Raw genomic sequence first — 6225 nt, forward strand, 5'->3', positions numbered from 1 at the left:
TTGTAACAACTTGGACCATAATGGCAAGTAACAAGTAACCAAGTGTTAACGCCTGAAATGGGAAAACATGTAGATAATAGCAATAACTAAGATCGGAATTATAGCAACGTAGGGAGGGAACATATAGAGAGAAGCCAAGTAAGTTGAGATCACGATTAATAAGAACGAGAGGCGATCTAAATAGAAAGCCAGAACTGGATGTGTTCGTGGAAACACAGCGTTGGCCAAGAGGAAGAGCGATAATGCCCCCTGGTTGAGGAAGCCTTGACTATAGATGCTGATATTGGGGTTCGGACGTTGGGACGAGAAGTTTATTCCCCAACCAAAGACATATTGTATGACGTCTGAACTTAGATGGTCCATCAAGTGGTATTCATTTGGTGGTATACCATGCGAGGCACGTTCCACCGCGTAGAATGCGTTACCGTGATACCATGGAACTCTAGTGGTCGACTGAGAAGGTCGCTGGAACACAGGAAGCAAGGTTTCTGAAGATGTGGAAAATGGGTTTCTGAAATATCGTGAAGGAATCCGTACTGGCTGGGTTGGGTGAGCCGAAGAGGAAGAGCTCGCGTTGTTTTGACGTTGAGTTACCGGAGATAACGTATATGGATGTCTGAAATACGGTGAAGGAATCGGGTTGATGTCCTCTCCAGGCTGAGTTGGATGAGATGGAGATGGAGATGAAGGACTCGTGTTGCTCTGAATTGGTAGTGTTGAGTTGTCTAGCAACTCTGAATCTCTTGGGGTCATCGACCCTGAAGGAGTGCTATCACTCGGGTTTGGTGGTGTTGGAGTACTTGCACCAGGAATGGGAGCTACGAGTGCCAGAAACGCAAACAGGAAAATCATCTTGGAGAAATGTTTTGAGATATTGAAGGAAGATTGAAATGGGAATTATGCCAATTCTGTTGTCTATTTGTAAAGCTTCAAGTTCGAGTTGAGACACTAGTCTTCAACTTTTTCAGTCATAGAAAATTCATCAATTCAGTAATAGAATGCGTACTCTCATTGCCTTCTTCTTACTGCATTAATGAATTTTCTCAGGAAAAAAATAGGAGAAAATAATGAATTTTACAGCATGTGTGATGTCCAAAAAAAATATTTTAGCAAGGCCGATCGTTTGATAGTGACACCTTCGTTTGATAGTGACACCTTAGCCCGTGTGAAAGACTTGCAAAACGATCGTACGAGAGTGACAGGTTAGCCCGGGTCAAAGACTTGCAAAACTATCGTATGAGAATGACACTTTAGGGCATCTCCAATCCATAACACTATTTTAGTGCAGTTTTAACACTAAATGTTTTTGACTCTCCAACCACAACACCAAATCTTGCACTAAAAAAATATTTTCCATTATTAAATTATTAAAAAGATTCTTTATTTTTAATATTTTAGTAGAATATTTAATATTTTATGACTAACATATATTAACTTATATTAAAATTGTAATTAAAAATAATATTTCTAATTCACTTTGTAAAACATATTTCTAATTCAAATATGAATATATGACAAAATTATATTAAAATATTATTATGAAAACAAACTCTTACATTAAACAATTAAAAACACATAACAAAAGCCAAATATCACCAAATGATTTAGAAGTTTCTACTCCGTATTCTAATTATTTTAATGGGATGAATAATAATTTCCCTAATTATTAGATATTTATCTAGGCTTATGTTTTAAAATTTCTTTTGTTGTATGCAATTTTTATTTTTTAGTTTTAATATTGCAATTTAAATTTCTTGTGTTTGAATTAAACTTTGTTATGTATTTTTAATCTAGTTTTTAATTTGTTTTCATATAAATTAATATTTTATATTAAATCAATGTTAAAGATAACAAAAGAAATGTGGTATATTTATTTTAATTAAAATACCAGATCTAATTAAAAAATAATGATGTAACATAAATATAGTCAAATATAATTAAACAATATTTTTTGGTCAAACAAAATTGAAATAAACAGTTTTACAAAAAAAAAAGGTTTTGTTGTTGCTACAGTATTACACCAAATATGGTGTGACACTGTAGCAAGGAATGGAATCACACAAAAATGGTGTTGCTTTTGCAGTGTGATTGGAGAGAGAAATCATCAAATACATCACTATTTTGGCGTTTTGCAGTTTTGGCGTTTTGCAGTCCCGTTGGACTTGGCTTTAGCCCGTTTATATAATTTCAAGTTTGTAATAATATTTCAAACAGTCAATATAGTTTAGTTGTTAGTGTGCCTTTTTAGAATGGTATCACGCCATGGGTTTGAGTTCTGGAATAAATATTATTATTATTTAAAAAATATATATATATACCAAGATGACATCTTTTCATCTTGTTAATAGTTGATTAACTTCTATTAGAGCCAGTGTAGATTTAGACATGTTTTAAGAAATTCATGTAGTTTTTCTTAAATTATACTTGAGTTGAGGTTGTATTTGATACTAGCCATTTGTTCAGATCGTATTTGGTACGATTGAAATTGTTAGGGTCAAAATTGGTACTTATCCTCGTATATCAAAACAATATTGTTTTATCTCGTTAACGGTTGACTAACTTATGTTAGAATCAATGTAGATTTAGGCATATTTAAAAAGTTCGAGTAGTTTTTTGAATTATAATTGAGTTAAGGTCGTGTTTAACACTAACTATTTGTTCGGATCGTATTTGGCAAGATTGAAATTGTTGGGGTCGAACAAATTTTCTGTTAAAAACCATATAAGTTTCTAAAACAAAAAAAAATATTGATATTATAATTGGTCAATTATGTTTTATTTTTATTTTTAAGCTAACAAAAACACTAACTTGTTCTCACATGTTTTGGGTATACAAGCCGTTTCTAAAGGTATGAAATAAGAACTTTTGGTCTCTTCTCCTAATTTTCTACTATTATTTTAAATAGAAAATGATATAAATTAATTATATTTTTAGTGTAAAATTTACACGGTATGACACGGTGTCATTAGTTACACCCTTTTTTCTTAGTGTCCTCAATTCTAACCAAAGGTGTGAGATTCTTTTTTGTCTTGCTCGACTTGTTGGGTGATTCTTAAAAATGAGAGTTTGTGTCTCAATCAATCACATACATTGTCGTATTGTATGTATCAATATGAAAATATTTGATTGATATGTGAAGCCATTATCTATGATTCAATTTTTTTTTATTCTTACTACAATTTTGATTCTTATACAAATATAATTTAGAATCTTGTTATGCTCTGGTATCAAAACAAGATATTGAAATGCATTTTAGGTATTAATTAATTTTGAACAAAAAGAGAGGGGTTTGTAAGAGGCATATACATCTAAGGTTTTTTAACTTTTGGTCGACCAACTGAGTTCACTAGAAATCCAAGAAAAAATCAAGAATGGTTTCGGAGCCGTGCCTATGATATAATTTGAGGCATTCACCTTAGACCCTCTCATATTTGTAAACTAGGATAAGATCCGCACAAGCGCGGAGTGAGATTATAAATTTGAAAATAAAAATTAGACATTTGCATAATTTTTTGTGTATTTTTGTTCTACAATTCTAAATATAATAATATTTTGTTTTTGTTCAACCAAAATTACTAAGTTTAACCATATTTATATGCAATATTAAATTTATTTTTGTATTATTATTATGTTGTCGATTGTATTATTTGGGCCAGTACTATTTATATTTCTATGTCTCCATATTGACAGAATTAAGATTAATCATTGGGCGTATCAAATGGGACATACTATTTCACACAAATATACAGCATTGAAAAGCAAAAACATAAGATGCAAAATAAATATATTTTTTGTGTCAAATTCAGTATGTGATTAGGCTATGTTTAACATTGCAAAGAACCATCTCAATGGTTTCACCTCCAACAGCTGAATAGTGTTTTCACAATCGAATAACTTCCACCTTGATCTTCCACATGGTTTTAAAAGGTTTCAAGTCGGCAACTGAATTGATAGAGAACATTGTTTTTGAAATGTGATTTTTGGCTTATTTGGTAGATGTAAATTTGATGATCTCGTAATAGTGCTATAAATCATCTATATAGTTTGGATTTTAGTCGTTAATATTTTTTCTTTTGTCATCAACTTTACAGATTCATATTGACTATGTGAATCACACTGGAAAATATTAATTCATGTGAACTACAAAAGACGTTTCCTTCCTAGCGCTGTGTGCTAAGCTATATGTCTTCTTGTTCTGCGTTCAGATTTTAGTCGTTAATATTTATCATTAATTACTAAGATTTGCATTTATTATAATTTACTTTAATTCCCAAATAAATCTAATTAATTTTTGCCTTGGTGATAAAAACTTTGCATCTTAAATAGATATTTTCCTTAATTACATACTCCCTCTGTTTTTAAAAGATGCATATTCTAGATTTTTCACATATATTAAGAAAACTCATTAAATATGCATTGTTTTTTGTGAATAACAATTTTTCATAATTTTTAGCCAATAGAAATTCAATAAACACCATTAGTTTTTTTGAAACTTACAATTTTTCATAAAATCATACATTGAAAAAGTAAAAAATGTATCTTTTTGAAACAAATTTTTTTTTCAGAACATACATCTTTTAGGAACGGAAGGAGTATTATCGAAGTGTATATCAAGTCATATATATTTGATATTTAATCATAAGAACATTAAGTTAATAGTCCTTTATTGTTTTTTTAATAAGGGAATCTTTCAATTTAGTTGAATGTATTTATATCTTTAACATAACTAACGAAGATATAAATAATACTCTTACTAAATACAATTTTAATATATCTCTAGCGAAATCACTGCCTAGATTTTGGACCAACATTGTTTTTTCAATTGAATATAAACGCGCCACGTCATACTAATTGCTATGTTAATTAACTGACAATTGATTATATCACTTTTTAATTAGTTCAATTAAATGTTATAACTTTTTTAAATGATTTTCTATTAATATATAAGAAATTTAGGAGCCTCGCATTTATTGATATTCCATAGGCAAAACGCAAACAGGAAAATCATCTGGGAGAAATGTTTAGAGATGATTGAAATGGGAATTATGCCAATTCTGTTTTTCATGCAGAGCCTATTTGTAAGGCTTAAGTTTGCAGAGTTGGACCGTCCTGGTTTTACCATCCTATCCTTTTTTTTCTTGGACAACGCCCAAGAGTACTTCCAAAATTGCAGACGCGGTTTGGACATATGGAACTCTCTCTAGGTATTTCTGATTGGTGGAAAAAAAATTACCTGATGACTTTTTTTTTTTTTTGAACACGACGTGATGACTCTTTTTTTTTTTTTGAACACGACGTGATGACTCTTTTCTTTTTTTTTTTGAACACGACGTGATGACATTTTCTTATTCGTGAAAATTATGCAGTTACATCTTTTTCTACCAACTCCTTCGTTCGAAAACGCCTTTTCTCACATGTCCATCCAATCTTTCGTTCGAAATGCTCTTTTTCTATCTGTCCATCCAGGCATTCACACCTTGTTCGAAATGTATACATTAAAATATTTTTATGTTTCAACATATATAATGTTTTTATAGTTTTAAGTTAATATTAATTTTAGCAAAAGCCATGTAGCCATTATATTTTATACTCTATTTTGTAAGTAGTTAAGTAGTTTTTGAATTATAGTTTTAGGGACGATTATTGGAACCAAAATTTATGTGGTGCTCTGCCAAATTAGCCATGTAGCCATTATATTTTATAATCAATCTCACCCAACAAGTCGAGCAAGACCAAAAGAAGCACACACCTTTGGTTAGCCAATTGAGGACTCGGTAAGAAAAAAAGGGTGTAACTAATGATACCGCGTCATACCGTGTAAATTTTCGCCGCCTTCGTGTACCGATTTTGGATGTAGGTCTCTATTCATTCACTAAAACAGTATCTTGCAACCACATTCAAATCCTTATCAAACCCAAAACTAGCATATTTCTTTCAGCTTGCCTGCCCCAAACACACGTTAACCTAAATAATCCAAACATTGATTTATGTATATGCAACATTAGAAGAGATCTTTTCGTTACCACTGCTACAAAGTGGGACTATTAATACACACGTTGTCTTGTTGCTGCTATATCACATATATGAAATGTATGTAGCTTCAGAGCCATGACGGTGACGTTTCAGCTACTGTTACCTTAAAAGGTAATTTGTGTGGGATCTTAGCAGTGAGCAATGCTGCAACTTAATAGACTCTGCATTGTCCACTGTTCTCACAACATACAA

The sequence above is a fragment of the Brassica oleracea genome, chromosome C4 (assembly GCF_000695525.1).
Source record: "Brassica oleracea var. oleracea cultivar TO1000 chromosome C4, BOL, whole genome shotgun sequence".
Lineage (NCBI taxonomy): Eukaryota > Viridiplantae > Streptophyta > Magnoliopsida > Brassicales > Brassicaceae > Brassica > Brassica oleracea.